Genomic DNA, 17,362 nt, shown 5'->3' on the forward strand with positions numbered 1-17,362 from the left:
GGGGTAAACATCATATCCATTTTCTTATTTAGAAGTATTTTTGCCTGTAATTTTCTAAAAATAAGGATCTTGTGACTGTTCAGCAGAATAACCTACAATATTTAATGAGATTCATATTCCAGTAGTCTAAGGAAAATTAGAGGAGACAAGTGTAAAAGCATGTCTTATTTCTAGCAAGGGTAGTGGTGGAGTGCAAGAGTACAGGAAGTAACCACTCTTAAGCCAGTAACCCCTTAGCATTTGGTTTGACAGTGATGTATATACTAGGCCACAAGGCTGTACACATACACATGCTGTATGGATAAGCACTGTCTGTTTTCAGCAAAACATCTACCTGCTCTTTAATTTGGTTGTTGCTAAGGTTTGCTTTCACTTATTCCATCAGAAACAGGAAGTGTGGTTGAAAACCCATGCTGATATTCACACTACCTGCTGGTTACCATTACATAAGGAAATGCAACAAGACCCAGAAATACTTCCACACTGAAAGTAACACTTCAGATTTAAACAAAGATCAAATTAAATAACTTTAAGTTGAGCATCAAGTGCTAGCTACAGTGGGTATTGCTTCTGCTGTAACTGAGTACATGTAGTCTCCATTGTATTTTCCTTGGGTCAGGGGAGATTAAGGGAAACCATATTGAGAGTCATCAACAGATTTGGGGCAGAAGAGAGGCATTCTTTGCCCCTACATACAGAGAACAGATAAGAAGCAAGCAAGAAGGTGTGGGTCACATTGCTTTTCAACACTAGAGAAGCTTTTATGAGGAGTTGTATTAATTCCTTCCTTAGACATTTTTATAAAGGCTTGATAGCCATCTTTTGAGGTCAGTTTAATCCTGTATCTGAGCATATGTTAGAGGAAGTATAAAAAGTATACTTATCAGAGAGTTGGAGAATCTTCCCTATAATGCAAAGCATCCCCTTTCTCAGTTACACCACTTTTTCTCTACGCAACCCTTAGTAGTCTTTTTTCTGTGTACACTGCAAATCCCTCTGCATCCGTTTTGTGATTTCTCCACTCCATAGATGTATCTGCACTCCCATCTCTCCTTTTTTCCTCAGCCACATAGTAATATGCAACCCATATTACTTCTCCTCTCCAAGCCTCACAGTGCTTTTTGCATTCCCATATATTGCCCTCCTTCTTCACAGAGAACAGTTCTAGCTACAGTGGGTATTGCTTCTGCTGTAACTGAGTACATGTAGTCTCCATTGTATTTTCCTTGGGTCAGGGGAGATAACCCTGCATAACTGGGCCGGGCCTGGCAACTAAGAGGTCTTCTGTATCTTTAAAAGTTGTGCAGGGGGAAGGGAGAATTCCACCTTGTGGTTTTTCCCATTACAGTGTTGCAAGAACACCTACACTTGGCTGACTTTCTCTTCTCATAAAGATACAGGATCAGTCTCAGGCCCTGAGCCTGACAACCCTAGTTTGAATCCCCACACAGCCATGAAGCTCACTGGGTGACCTTGGGCCAGTCACTACCTCTCAGCCTCCGAAGGCAATGGTAAACCCTCTCTGAATACCGCTTACCATGAAAACCCTATTCATAGGGTCGCCATAAGTCGGAATCAACTTGAAGGCAGTCCATTTCCATTTCCAACTTAGGTTCATTAATTTCAATGGATCTACTCTGAACAGGACTTAGTTGAATATAGCCCTACGTTTGAAAGCTCAAACCATGGTTGGGCTTCTAAACTATCATGAGTGCCAATCATGGTTTGAAATAATGTCTAAACAGAGCCATTGCTGAAATGAATTAATAACACCAATGAGACATCTTATCATACTCCACATTATATTAGACAGAAGTGTTGCAGTATTAAAACTTAAGGCATGCAAACAATTTGTTTAAGAATGTATAAAAGTGAACCAAAGCTATAACTTTATGGTAAAAGTATCGCAGCTAGAGGAATGAGTAAATGGATGACAGAAGATATGAAAATAGGTATATAGGAAGCTGTCTTATACTGACTCAGACCAGCTCAGTATTATCTACACTGACAGGTGGTGGCTCTCACACACATGGAAATACACAAGTGGGTTGGTATTCTCTCTGAAAAGAATATCTTCTACCTGATATTCTACCATTTCAATGAAACATTGGTAATATCTGAAGCCTTCTGTGAGTTTTATTTTCCTCTTGAGCCACCTTTGGAGAAATCCTGGAGATGTGTATATGTGTTTTCGTTTCCCTGTCTTGGGCATGCTTAATTTTTAAGGATATTCTAATATTGAAAAGATTTTTCTTGTTCTCTCCCACTCTGGTATGTTTCATTTCCATCTTGCTCAGACTGCTGCAGTGTTCATTCAGCACTGCATCTGGATGCAGGTAATTTTGAGAGCCAAACCAGCTTTCCATCTGTTGTGTACAAATTAAAGAAATTTGTCCCTACATGTGCTGTTGCTGGCAGGTTTAGGAGCCATTTTGAGACTTAAAAATATTAGCAGAGACTTGGCTACTATGCATAGAAAACAGAAACTGGTTTTTAAAAATGAATAAATAAAGGATACATCTCAAGATGTATAGTGCCTCCTGTGACGCCCTTTCCTGGCTCTCCCTGTCAGGTTCCTACCTGCTCGTGGTTACTGCCTGTCTCTAGGCACCACCAGGGACTCCGCCCTTTCCCGGCTCTCCCTGTCAGGTTCCTACCTGCTCGTGGTTACTGCCTGTCTCTAGGCACCACCAGGGACTCCACCAGTCCGGACTGTCCTTTTATTGTTTCTCTCCCCGCTCTAACACAGATCTCAACAGATCCCCCTGCTAGGCAACCACCAGTCACGTCCTAATACTAGTATTCCCAGAGACTCTGAATACTGGTATTGTTATTCTCTTCACCGCTGCCACCATTTGTTACAGTTTCCCTTCAGCCTTGGTCATTACCTTACCCTCCCTTCTGGTCTGTGAAACCCCAGCCAAGGATCAGGCCTTTGGTAAACCAAATTAAGTCTTTATTAAAGATAACAAAGCTAACAAGATTAACAAGATTTCTTCTTAAGGCACATAAGCATATGGTTTTACTCAATACTAATCCGAACTCCACCCCCCTCCTTCTCCACTCTCTCCTGGCAAACAACTCTCTAAACCCCACCAAGCAACCCACTCAGTTTCACCTCATCCACCCCCCAGATTCCACTATCACTCTTCCTTTTATACGTTCAGCCATTTTAAACACTCAGCCAATCATCTAGCATTCTACTGCCCATTCACTCCCCCTCCTCTTTCACTCACCATGTATCTTCTAAACAACCAACACTTACCATATATACATGAATATAGGAACATCACACCTCCCCCCTTTTCTCAACATTGAAATATGTTGATAATGACAGTCAGTTAAGAAACACCTAAGTCTCACAGTAGCTTATGATATATTATGCCTATAAGGGTATGGAGGAAATAATCTGTTTGGCTCAGTTTTACTTCTAAAACCAACTACTACAGGCTCATTGCTATAACCACTATCAACACTGTGGCTAAGCTAAATCTTAATTTGGAAAGCATGCTAGGAGAGACTCAGTTGGATGGCACTCAGGTATGGCATTGGACCCTCTCACAACAAACCTTATTTCTGAAAGGTGAGCAGGCATGCAGAAAAGTAGTTAAGGGTGGGGTCCTGTGGCTACTGGAAGGGCATCCCAGAGGTCAAGGATACATCAGAGCTCCTTCTCCAGAGTCAGAGACAGACCTCTCTTGCTTTGATCTTGAAATATGGCACTATTCCAAAGACACTTGCCATGCAATCTTATGCATGATTTCTCGGAAATAGGGCTTACTTGCAGGTAAATATGCACAGCCTGTTGCAGTCTTCTTTTGAATGATCTATTAAGCAGCTTTCTACTCATTGACAAATAGAAACCAGAATGTTTATTATGTTAGTCATAAATTGTTTCTTACTTCATGCTAGCTGCTTTTATTTTATTTTCTAATAAGAAATATTACTATAATAAATCAAATGATTGCTATGCAAATAGTTTGCTTATTACTTATATTAAAGAACTACTAACAAAATATTCTGGGACCAAATAGGTTAACTTATTTGCCATGTTTTCTTCTGACAAGTGTTTGAAGTAGGGCAAGAGCAACTCCTGTTTGGGTTCTTTTGTGTGTATTCCAGAAGGAAGATAGTTAAGGTCCTTCAGGTGGCTAGGCTTGCCTACCTTTACCTGTGCTGTTCTCTACCTAACTTCCTTCTGTTGTAAACTGATATGCTCAGGGAAGCTGACTTGCCCCTCCTTCCTTTGCCATCTTCTTCGGCTGTCCAAGGAGAGAGGAGACATCTTTGTCTTTGCTCTCTCTCCTGAATCATGAGGGCAATCCCAAAGTCTGGGCATTACACCTCCAACTTAGCTAGTTAGAACTAGGTATGCCTTTTCTATCTAGTATGTATTTCTATAAAAAAGTAGTTTTTTTCTTATTTTACTAAGTCTTAAGTCTCAGTGATTTAAATGCAGAATAAAAGCTTGCTTCTTAGGTAAATACAAACACTGGCACACTCCAAGCTCAGACCACTGAGTTATTCTGCATATTTCCATAACAACAGATAAAAGACACATGAAGTATATGACAGGCAGTAATCCAACAGGTACAAGTTTTCCTAGAGATGCGGTGCTAGAGAAAGATACTCTGGTGAATGTGTCTGCTAAAAAATACAGGATACCTGTCTGAAAAGAGCTGCCAATCTAACCTAAAACATTGATACACACCTGTACATTTTCCTGGCTTTAACCAGTTGGCGAGGCAGGAATTAAGAAATTAAATAAATATCATAAAGTAGATAAGGGTGTGTGAACAGCATAGATCAGGTTCAAATTTCATCTGCATTAATAAACCAATTAGGTAGACTGAGGCAAGCTGCTATTTTTTCAGCCTACATTGTGGGGTAAAAATATTGGGTTATCTATTTTACCGGTCTTTTGTATGGACTGTTGAGAAAATTAGAATAATTCTGAATACTTGAAATGTGCCATATATATATATTGTTTATTTAAATAGGACAGCTATAAAGAAGGGACTTTTCTTGTAATAAATAATATGCAACAGAAAACAAGGGGTCTTCTAATTAACTACAATGGTGCAATGCAGAGGTACCTTTGGCTCCCTACTGACCATGGTTTGCAACATGGGAACTAGCTTCCTCTGCCTTGCAGAGCAAATTCTTCTTTGTTAGCTTTAACAATAGTTTAGTTCACCAATGCAGTGCCCATCTGATGCATACAAGATCCCCTCCCTCCCTTCTACTAGCCAATAGAAGGCTTATTTCAAGCCTAATTGCTGCACAGGAGGCTACAGCTGGGGAGGAGCGAGTTACATCTTTACCCAGTCCCATTCCAGCTGCGACTGTCCATGCCAAAAACACCCTCCCCCCTGCTCCAATTAGGCTTGAAAGAATCCTTCTATTGGGTCCAAATGTGCTTTTTTAAGTCTAATTGCTGTAGAGGGGTGATTTTCCTGGACACTACAGCTGAAGAGAGAAGGTTAAGTCTTGCCTCCCCAGCTACTCTCTTCCAGGAAGATCATCCCACTCCACCAATTGGGCTTAGAAAAAGCAAAAACACTTTTTTCATGCCTAATTGGTAGCTGGGGCCAAGGGAGAATGAATGTGTGTGCATGTGCGGTTTTTCCGGTTTGCAAATGTGCCCATGGGACCAAAAAGGTTGGTAATCCTTGGTTTAGTGTTAAATCTGCAGTAGCACTAGCCACAGTTGACACCAATCATGGTTTACACTAATCAGGGCTCCCATCATAAACAGGATTAAAATGGGAGTCCTAGCTATTGTTAACCATGGTTATCATTGATACATATGTAATGCTAGCTAAATCATGGCTAAAGGTAATAGGAGGAAATTGTTTAGAAAGAGGAAGAAGCACACACTGCTGTAGCGCAAATCATGGTTTACAGGGAACCACCAGCCCTTGCTGATATTCTGCTTTTTGTATTTGTGTGTTTTATACATGAAATTTTACTGGCCTTCTTCACAGGGGGAGAGGGTTTTTTTTTTTTTAAAAAAGCTTGCTCTGTTCACAGCTTGAGGTGAGGGGGCTTTGCAAGCTGTTAATAATAAATCACAAAAAGCATAGGTGAGATTTTTATTTATAAATATTTATATATCACTATTTCATTTAAAAACATCAAGTTTTTTTTAAAGTACAGTAAAAGCAATTTAGAATACACTAAAAATAGAGGTCAGCTATTGCAAAAAGACACTTTAATTGCCTGCATAAGCCTGTTGGAACGGAAAGGTTTTCAGCAGGTGTTTAAGAGTTAGAACAGAAGGTGTTTGCTGAATCTCTGTTGGCAGAGCATTCCAGAGAACTGGGCCAATGACACTGAAGGCTCAATTTCGTGTTGATGTTAAATGAGCCTTGCCAGCTTGGGGGACAACCAAAGACACTCCTGCAGGTGATCTCAGTGATCGAGCTGGGATAGAAGGTTTCAGGAGGTCCCTAAGGCACCCTGGACTTCAGGGCTTTGTAAATAAATACAGTGATCTTGAACCTGGCTCTGTAGTGGATGGGCAGCCAGTGCAGATGTTTTAATAGTGGTGTGACATGCTGTTGGCCATGTGCCCCCATCAGCTTCTGAACCAGGGCCAAGGGCAGCCTCACATAGAACACATTGCAGTAATCCAACCTCAAGGTTACCAAAGCATGGACCACAGAGGTAAGGTAATCCTTGTCCAGGAACCTCCAGATCATACAGAATAACTCAGCCAGGCGGTTCCTCAAGGATGCAATGAAAGCAGCAAAGTAGGATGTCTTCGCTGCCCCCACCGCCACATGGTAGGCCCAATTATGAGCCTAAACACACGCTTGGTTGGCTCCACTGTGAAATCTAGGTCACTTACATGCTAGCCCTCACCCAGTCTGTTTCATCAACCGCAGCTCCTTAGTATACCAAGGAGCATAGCAGGTTCCACAGCACTGGAGAGGGACCGATTGTGTCAATGGCCCTATGGGCCTCACCATTCCACAACAAGACTAGGGCCTCAACAGGATCACCTGCTCTATCCACTGGAAAATTCCTCAGAGCAGTCAGGAATCTATGGCTGTGGGCACACTTCAAAAGCAGCGAGAATGGTTTTTCTGGTTGTGTTTTGAAGCAACTCTGCCCTTGGGAGGACACACCTTCCTTCCTCACTGCTGACTTCAGACCTTTCAGGACCGCCCACAGCAAAGTGTTGGGCCAATCACTGTCTCTGCTTTAGCCTACCACAAAGCATTTCCACTGGCCACACCTGGAAGGGCAACTGGTTGATCTACCAATTTGTTGCAAAATCTGTCTGAAGCTGATTTTGTAAAAATTAATGCACTTGAGCTGATCAGACTAGGTTTTAGAGTAAAAAGGGGTGGAGTTTGATTAGCATTGTGTGCCCCCATTTTCAGAAAAGAGGTGGAGACACACTGGAACCAGCACAATAACTGTGTCTCTATCCCATTACATTCAATCAATCACAAGGGGCATATCATCCTAAATGAATGCTAAATATATTTCTTTGTCACATTCTCAGGATCAGTTCAAGCTTGTTTTCCCCACTCCAGCCTTCAACATGGTCTCTGTTTGATCAAGGCTATGTAGGGAAAGATATATGGATTTGTTGATTTGTGCTCATATAGGGCTAGTTTGTCCAACTGCTTCAGTAAATGCTTGTTTAATCCATACAGAAGATAAAAAGTCTGTAAGGATTGAAATGAACTCGGTTTGTGATCACATGACTTGACCTTGCTTATTTTCATGTAGTAAAATAACAATTTAACATAGAAGGCATAAAATCAGTGTCAGGCTCTACCTTCAGTCCCTCCCAAAGGCTCTCCAGAACAAGATCATTTTCAGAAGTCTCCGGAAAACCAATAGGGAGGGAGCAGAGCAGACTTCTTGGGGTAGGGTATTCCAAAGCTTGGGGGCCATAGCTGAAAAAGCTCTCTCCCACATGCCTGTCAGTCTAGCATCTTTTATTCCAAGCACGCAGAGGAGACCAGAGGCAGATGATCTTAAATCCCAGGCAGGTACATATGGACGTAAGCAGTCCCTCAGGTATACTGGTCCAAGGCTGTTTAGGGCTTTAAAGGTCAGAACCAGCACTTTGAATTGGGCCGGGAAACAAATTGGGAGTCAGTGGAGTCTATAAAGCATAGAAATGATATGCTCCCTGTGCCATGCTCCAGTTAACATTCTGGCTGCTGCATTTTGAACCAACTGCAATTTCCGAACCTTTTTCAAAGGCAGCCCCACCTAGAGTGTGTTACACTAATCAAGCCTTGATGTCACCAATGCATGTGTCACTGTGGCCAAGTCAACTGCCTCCAGGGACAGATGCAGCTGGTAGACCAGTTTGAGTTGGCCAAGAGCACTCCTGGCTACAGCAGCCACCTGATATTCAAGCAGCAAGGCAGGATCCAGGAGGACTCCCAAACTGAGGACCTGCTCCTTCAAGCGGAGTGCAACCCCATCCAGAACAGGTTGCAACCCTGTCCCTGGTGCAGTTGTTCCCTTGACCAGCAGTACTTCTGTCTTGTCTGGATTAAGTTTGTTTGTTAGCCCACATCCAGCCCTTCACAGCCTGCAGGCACCGGTTTAGAATGAGCACTCCCTCTCTGCAATCAGGTGGTAGAGATAGAGCTGAGTGTCATCAACATATTGATGACATTGTACTCCAATTCTCCTGATGATCTCTCCCAGCAGTTTCATATAAATGTTAAAGAGCATGGGAGACAGAATGGAACCTTGAGGTACCCCACAGGGCAACATCCAGGGGGTCAAGCAGTAGTCTCCCAGCACCACTTTCTGGGTCTTGTCCACCAGGTTGGACCGGAACCACTGTAAAACAGTGCCTCCTAAACCCATCCCAGAAAGATGGCTCAGAAGGATACCATGGTCGATTGTATCGAAGGCTGCCGACAGGTCCAGCAGCACCAACAGGGATGCACTCCCCCGATGCCCGGCGTAGGTCATCAAGCAGGGTGACCAAGGCAGCCTCTGTCCCATGATCAGACCTGAAGACTGATTGAAAAGGATATGGATAGTCCAATTCATCCAAGAAAGCTTGGAGCTGAGCAGCCACTACCCTCTCAATCACCTTGCCCAGAAAGGGGAGATTAGAGACTGGGCAGAAGTTGTTAGAATCCACAGGGTCTAATGAAGACTTTTTTAAAACAAACGTCTTATCACAGCCTCCTTCAACAATGTTGGCATAGAACCTTCCCTTAATTAAATATGTCAACCAGTCAGCCACTCCCCCTCTGGCAGATTTGATTAACCAGGATGGGCAAGGGTCAAGGGAACAAGTAGTGGCCCTCAGTTCTCCCAGAATCCTGTCCACATCCTCAGGCTTTACAAGCTGAAAAGTATCCATAGAAAAATGACCAGAGAAAGCTTCGGGGACATCTCGCACAACTGTAATTAATGAGGAGTCCAAGTCAGCCCAAATGCACGCAATTTTATCTGCAAAGTGCCTTGCAAACATGTCACAGTGAGCAACTGAGGGCTCAGAGTCTAATGTAGGGCCAGAGCCCAAAAGACCCCGGACCACCTGGAAAAGCATTGCCAGATGACACTGAGCAGACGCAATGGTGGCAGAGAAGTGCCCTTTCTTCACTGCCATCACTGCCACATGATAGGCTTGAAAATGAGCTCTAGCCTGTGTTCTATCGGAAATGGGGTGAGTTTTTCTCCATCGTCGCTCTAGCCGTCGCCCCTGCTGTTTCATCAGACTCAAGGTTTGAGTTGAGGTGGATTTCGATCAATACTGAACAAGTCTGACTGCCATTTTCCCTAGACAGGGGGTCACATAGACAATAGAGAATAGTGCTGTTGTAGTGAAAATGTGCCAAGGACACTGATATTGCAGGAATGAAGGGAGGACGGATGGAACAGGGGACAGAGCATCATTGTAGCATTGTAACATAGAATAATGCAATGTAACTGTTGCCATGATTGTGACGGAGGTAAAGGTATATAACTGTCTGTAACTAACCACCATTTTGAGGAAGAGAGTTGAGTCCTGTACTCTACTCTGGCTAAGCGCTTAGCTAAATAAACAACCTTAAAACAGGCTTTGGCTTCATTATTAAGTCTCCTCAAAAAGAACTCAGTTGTAAATTCCACGACAATCTTGGTGTCAGAAGTGGGATGTGAGGACCTCCTGTCTGGGTCAACCCGAAAGGGGAAGGTCGGAGAGGCGGTTTGTGCACATTCTGAGAGGTAAGAGGACCTCGTTTTGATCAAATCCTCCCGCTTAGCTCCCACCTCCAACCCCGGGACTCTTGGATGGGCGGTAAGAATTTCCCATAGTTTATCGAAGCCCCTGCGTTAAGGTCCCTCCTTGGTTACATCCACACTCACGACAAAGGGTAAGCAGTCCCACAGTCTCTGGTTTGGGTGTTAGGATAGGTTTTTAGGACGTCCTAATGAGCCGTGAATGAAACTGATACTGTTCCAACTTTTTCTCTCTGTCTGCTGGGGACGCCCGGCCTTTCTAAACTGCCCTTCTCCACAGCTTGATCAGTTTCAGCTCCGGACAAAACATGGGTGGAGGTGTGTCTTGTCCTGATGAAACCCCCCCCCGGGGTACATGTGCCAAAATTATGGAACCCGTTTGGGTCCAAAAAACTGCTCAAAAGCTGGTGAAGCTGACTCACTGGTGGAGTGAGTGCACCTCCAACCGGCCTGAGCTTCAATTCCCGGAAACGGCACTTTTGACATGGACAAGCTCACCTATTTATGGGGAAAACTGGAGAAAACAAAGCCTGGGCATATAGATTTCTGGGTCCTGTGGAAAGAGGAGGCAGAACACAGGAAACAGAAATCTATAGTAACAAATCTTCAAGATTCTAACAAAAAGTTAAAAGCACAACTGGAGAAAAAAAAGAAAATCGAGAAAGAAAAGGAACCAGAAAAAAAATGCATGCCAACGCCCCTTGCTGCCTCTGTACCCAAGCTTGCTAGCCACTGCCCCTTTGCCGCCCTATAACGAGGTACCAGAAGATATTTTGGATATTTTGGGCCCCAATGGCTGGGAATGCTCAGCCTCAAGCTCGGGCAAATGCTATTTTATAGTCAGAGCAGACACCACTTCTCCCAGCTCGAGCGGGTGCCATTTTAAGCTCTGGAATACCCAAACGCTCTAAAGAGAAGAAACACCCCCCCACACCTGAACTTACTAGAGAAAAATGGCCACTGTCTCCTGAGGAATTAACATTTAAGGAGCAGTTTCCCCATCTTGTCAGTGCAAGAGTTACAAAAAGGGTTAAAAGCAAAGTTTGAAATTGTAGCTACATCCATAGACAGCCGCACCTGCCCCATTTGCCAAATAAAGTTGAAAAAAGACAGTGATGGAGGATTTACCTCTATCCAGTTTAATCTGGAAAACTTCCCTGGGTGCTTTTCCCAAGTTCAGCCAGCCGGCATGTATCTGCATCGCCCATACCCCCCATTCCCCCATCGACTGCAGGCGGATAAATTATTTTTGTGCATGTTCCCTGGACAACTGCAGATCTCATGAACTGGTTCAGTATCTTCCCGAAACTCAGGGAGGCTCCCAATGAATTTAAAGAAAAGCTGGAAGCAATCATTAGTGTTTACAATCCAACTTGGGCTGACATGAACCAGCTGCTCTCTGGACTCCTGTCCTCAGAACAAACAAAATCAGCCCTGATAGCCCAAATGGGAGTAGGAGAGGACAATGAGGGTCTTCCATGGAAGTCTGAGGATCCCGGACATACCACGCAAGCTGAGAGAATGCTCTTAGCCAATTTGCACACCTGCACCCAGCTAGTTAATAAAAGAAACAGCTAGAAGCCGAGAAATACTGCAAACCGAAAGTACAATTGCTCTGCCCTTCCCTGTTAACCCTTCCTTGGCTCCCCACCACATTATTGCAGCAGTAGTGTTCAAGACAACTGGGCTCCCTACGCTCCATCACCCCCGCAGTTGTTTCCAAAGGAATAGTTTTAAAAAGGAAATTTTTTTTAAGCATGCTCAACTTTTAACTTGATGTTGTCTCAATAAACTAATTTCTCCACCTCTGATGCTACCATTCCTCTTACAGTTGCTGGCCAGCCGCAGCATTTCTCATAGACTCTTATGCTTCCAGGTTCACAGTTCATCAAGCTGACCTGTCTCATCCACCATCAGGAGAAATAATGACTGAGTTTGAAGTAGGAGATCAACTAGCAACCTTTTCAGCTGCTCCACTCACCTATGACCATATCTTTCTTTCCCTGGTACCAGTTCTGTCAATTTCTGTGTAAATTGCACAATACTGTTATTGCAGCTCTGATGGGTACATTTGGATCTTCCCTTTTCTAATCCTCATGATTGTTCCTTCTAAAGCTACAGAGGCCTTCCCTTGGAATGATGTGGGAAAGCTGCTAGCAGTGGAACCAATTGAGATTCGGTGTCCACCTGATAAACCTTACCCATCAGTAAAGCAATACACTCTCTCAGCTGAAGCAATTGAGGACATCCAGCCTGTGATTGCCTCACTGCTACAGCAAGGTATTCTTGTATGTAATGTGCTTCCCTGTAATAAGAAAAAGCCGCTTCGTAGGTTTTTGGGAGCGGCTAAATACTAGGCATTGGATCCCAAACTTTGCAGCCTATTGAATGAAAGGCAGAATGTGAGGCTTCCTTTGTGGATTTAAGAAAGGCTGTGGCCCAGACTTCTGTTATGTTAAACCTTTTTTCCTCTTTTGCCATGAGTCTCAGGGTTCTGCTGCAGAAGTACTCTGTCGACCTGGTGGCTAAAGGATACCCTCCTTGGAGTACAGCTTTGCTTGTCCAGAAGTCTGAGGACTTGGTGCAAGGACGTTCCCTCACTGTGTTGGTTCCCCATTCTATGCATTCTCTCCTGCTGCACAGAAAAACTCAGTTCCTTTCTTCTCAATGTCAAACTTCCTATGGAACTGTTAGTGTTCATGTACCTCACAGCATTTCTTACCTCAGCTAGTTCACCTTGGAAGGTGGATAGCTTTCCTTATTTACACAGATATGACGACAATGGAACTATTCTGCTTACCCCACCTAACAACTCTGTGCCCCTCTCAACCCTGCTTCCCTTCCACCCCTTCCTTCTGATGGAGAACCTCATTCAATCTGTCCTCAAGATTGTTTGCAGGTCATTGAACATCTCTCCACCCCTCGCCCAGACCTTCGTGACGTTCCTCTGGATAACCCTGATCTTATCCTTTTCACAGATGGCTCCCGCTTCAGAGATGACACAGGAGTTCTCAGAATTGGCTATGCTGTGTGCTCTCCACATGAAGTCCTAGAAACCTTTTCTCTGCCAAATCTCCAGTCTGCCCAAGCTGCAGAGCTCGTGGCTCTACAGAGAGCCTGCATTCTGGCATCCAGTTGCTCTGCTAATATCTATACAGACTCTTCTTATGCTTTCAAAACCTGTCGTTTTGTGGGTCAAATTTGGTCACACAGAGGATTCTTGACTTCAGCTGGCACACAAATTTCTCATTCAGCTCTTATTTCTGCTTTACTGTCTGCTCTTCAACTTCCTAATTCTATTGCTCTCATGCACTGCTCTGCCCACACCACTGCTACTGATCCTGTTAGCGGTGGCAACCGCATGGCGGATGCTGCTGCTAAGGCTGCTGCTCTTAGTGCACCTCCTTCTCCCCACCTTCCTTCTCAATTGATTCTCCTCCCCTCATCTGTTCCTAAACTACCAGAACTCGCTTTGCTTCAGAAAGCTACCCCAGAGCATGAAAAAGATCTTTGGGTCCGCTTTGGCTGTCGCTTACATCCTGACTCTGTCTGAAGGGATGTCTCAGGCCGCTTTGTAGCCCCACAAGCACTTCTTTTCCCTCTTGCTCAGGCGACTCATCACTCTTCTCACCTGAGCAAAGGGGGGATGCTATTGCAAATTTCGACTCTCTGGTTTGCTCCTAAGATTACACCTGTTCTGGCCCAAGTGGCATCCACTTGTTCAGTATGTTTAAAACACAATGCTGACAAACCAGAACGTCCTCTTACTGGCACCACTCCTTGGGCCTATGGACCATTTCAGCATGTTCAATTGGACTTCATAGAAATGCCAAAATGCCAGAACTACAGATATGTATTGGTCATCATCTGTCATTTTTCTGGTTGGGTAGAAGCATTTCCATCACGACACGCAGATGCTACAACTGTCTCCAAGGCACTGCTTAAACACATCATTCCCCGATTTGGCTTACCTCTCCAATTGGATTCTGATCAAGGTATTCACTTTACAGCTAAAGTGGTACAACAGCTTTGCCATGCCTTAGACATTAACCCAGCCCAGCCCAATTACAGTCTTTATTGGAGGGTCACAAAGAACTTCTGGTCTACTGCACTAATCTTCCCAAAATGTTGAGAACTCTTTCCTCCCAGGTCCAGGAAGCCGCTCCTGTCCTGCTAGATGTGCCTGCTCATCGGTTCCAACCTGGCGATTGGATCCTGGTTCGTGAATTTTGGAGAAAAGATTGCCTTCAGTCTCGATGGTCGGGTCCTTTTCAGATTCCTGACGACATTTACCGCACTGCGCATCGCTGAGAGGACAGCTTGGATACACGCATCCCATTGTCGAAAGGCCCAGCTGCCAGGTGAGAGTGAGAGAGGCCAGCTGGATCCTGACGGGACACCAGGAGGAAAGACCAAGGGAGAGGAGTCCCTTCCTAAGGACCACCATCCCTACCATCTGAGGAAAGGCCCTTGCGCTGCCAGAGGACTTCGTGAGTGACATCCTATCTACCTGGAAGAAGTTAAGACTACGAAACCGAAGAGTGTCTGAGAAGACAAGACAAATAACATCTATCCATTCTAGAGCCAATGAGGTGCAACCCCCTCGGCAGATCAGCTCCCCAGATAGACTTTAAGCTTATCGAAGTAGCACGTAGCCCATTGGACTCTTTTGGACCTTCTCACACCGAGGTGGGGAGGCCAGTGACTTGCATTGCTAGAGATAAGTTTGGCTTCATTGCTGTTTGCTTGCTATTTCTTATAATCACAATTATAATATGGCTCCTGCGAAAGTTAGGCTTGCTTTCCTAATATTGTATAGCCTCCTTTTTACAGGACATCCTGATTGGAGTAGGAACACATACCTAAGGCTAATGGTCGATCTCGCTAGAGGGATGAACAAGAGTACTTGCTGGATCTGTATGCATACCCCAACTTACGAAAAGGAAGGTATCCCACTGGTAGGAATACCTCTGAATGCAACTGGGCTTATCTCAGATGAATGATGAGTCTCTGAAAAGTCTCAATACTACTCAGTATGTAGCCCTGTCCGGATGGACAAAAGGTGAACTTTGTTTAAAGTTCATGGGAGAAACATTCATTGGTAGCAGCCAATGTGAATGGGTCCTTCATCGAGCCAAAGGTAAATGGAGTCTCAGTAACTCCACTGGGCCAATTATGAGGAACAGGCGGAGGGTAATGGAACCATTGTGTATGGCTCTCGGGCACCAGTGGCTCTCATATTTCAATGAAACCTGTACTCAAGAAGAAGCCACCATAGCCATGTTTATGTATGGCGAGAAAGGGGTGAGACAAGATAGATTTGCTCACATCCTTCCTCCCTTAATGGGAACAACACATAGTTATTGGTGGATCTGTGGATATAAGGATTGGAAGAAATTACCCATTAACGCAAAAGGAATTTGTTATATTGGACTTCTAGCCCCTGGAATCAGCATTGTGGACACCTTTCCTAAGGGTCTGATACGAAATTATCGAAGGGTAGCCCCAAGTCATAAAATCCTGGAAGCTTATAAAGATCTTAAAGCTCCAGGTGAGTCCTGGCTACGAGGTATCTTCCCCTTTTATGGGGCAAGGGCAAACCATTTAGATATCTTAAGAATGTGTACTCTGCTGAAGAACTTCATGAATGAAACTGCTGATGCCCTTTCTATGATTAACATTGAACTTAAACAAGTCCGACAGTTTGTCTTACAAAATCGCGTAACGTTGAACTATCTTTTGACATTGCAAGGCAGAATCTGAGGTCTTATTGGCCCAGAATGCTGCACCTACATTGTTGACAGCTCTGTAAATATCACCGGATCTATTGAGAATATTCACCTATTAGCATCTAAGGTGCATGAGGTTAAGACCTCTGGGTGGCAATGGAGTCCGGGGGATTGGTTCAGTGGCCTAAGAGGCTGGATAAAATCAATCCTTTTAGGATTATTGTTGGGTATGTTGTTCCTCTTTGCCATGTATATCTTGGTTAATTGTGTATTGTTTTGTTTAAAGAGTACCATGCAAAAGACCACCCAAATGTTAACACCAGCTGAAGTGAAACAAATGTACTTGGAATTTGATAGACAACGGATGGAGGAGAAAGAGAAGGTGTTATCTATCATGCAAATTGGGATGGGACTCAAAAGGAGTCCCATAGGGGGGAGTGAGGTGGATTTCGATCAATACTGAACAAGTCTGACTGCCATTTTCCCTAGACAGGGGGTCACGTAAACAATAGAGAATAGTGCTGTTGCAGTGAAAATGTGCCAAGGACACTGATATTGCAGGAATAAAGGGAGGACGGATGGAACAGGGGACAGAGCATCATTGTAGCATTGTAACATAGAATAATGCAATGTAACTGTTGCCATGATTGTGACGGAGGTAAAGGTATATAACTGTCTGTAACTAACCACCATTTTGAGGAAGAGAGTTGAGTCCTGTACTCTACTCTGGCTAAGCGCTTAGCTAAATAAACAACCTTAAAACAGGCTTTGGCTTCATTATTAAGTCTCCTCAAAAAGAACTCAGTCGTAAATTCCACGACAGAGTAAACAAAGGTGAATTACGGGCCTTCCCTGGTGGGAGAGGGCGCTTTGGAGCAATAGTGTCTACTGTCCGGGTCACCTCTGTATTCCAGAGATTGACCAGGGATTCGGCAGTATCGCCAGCCACGCTGGGAATATCCCCCCGAGCATTCAGGAAACCATCTGGATCCATGAGTCTCCAGGGGCAGAGCATCTTAATTATTTATTTATTTATTTTTAAAACTTATATACCGCCCGACTAGCAATAGCTCTCTGGGCGGTGAACATAGATACAATAAAATACAATATAATACAAAAACATCAGTCTAAAATCAAATTTCACAATCTAAAAACAGGAAAGGCTAAAATCAAATTACAAACATTACAATCATTAACAAAAAATTAAAATGCCTCGGAATAAAGGTTTTAACCTGGCGCCGAAAGGATGATAGTGTCGGTGCCAGGCGAACCTCCTCGGGGAGACTATTCCATAGTTCGGGGGCCACCACTGAGAAGGCCCTTGATCTTGTCACTGCCCTCCGGGCCTCCCTATGAGTCGGGACCCGGAGGAGGGCCTTCGTAGCAGACCGTAGTGTACGAGCCGGTTCATA

The 17,362-nt window shown here is 44.1% G+C and overlaps 1 protein-coding gene across 1 annotated transcript in view; it reads right to left on the reverse strand.

The window, feature by feature from the left end:
* The window catches only part of PLCL2 (phospholipase C like 2), a 216,895-nt gene extending 204,538 nt beyond the window's left edge, over window positions 1-12,357 (reverse strand). The window contains exon 1 of the mRNA XM_061587406.1: window positions 12,203-12,357. The gene's annotated coding sequence lies outside the window, so the exon portion shown is untranslated. The remainder of the gene's footprint in view (window positions 1-12,202) is intronic.
* Window positions 12,358-17,362: the final 5,005 nt, after the last annotated feature.

Source organism: Rhineura floridana, chromosome 10, assembly GCF_030035675.1.
Source record: "Rhineura floridana isolate rRhiFlo1 chromosome 10, rRhiFlo1.hap2, whole genome shotgun sequence".
Taxonomy (NCBI): Eukaryota; Metazoa; Chordata; class Lepidosauria; order Squamata; family Rhineuridae; genus Rhineura; species Rhineura floridana.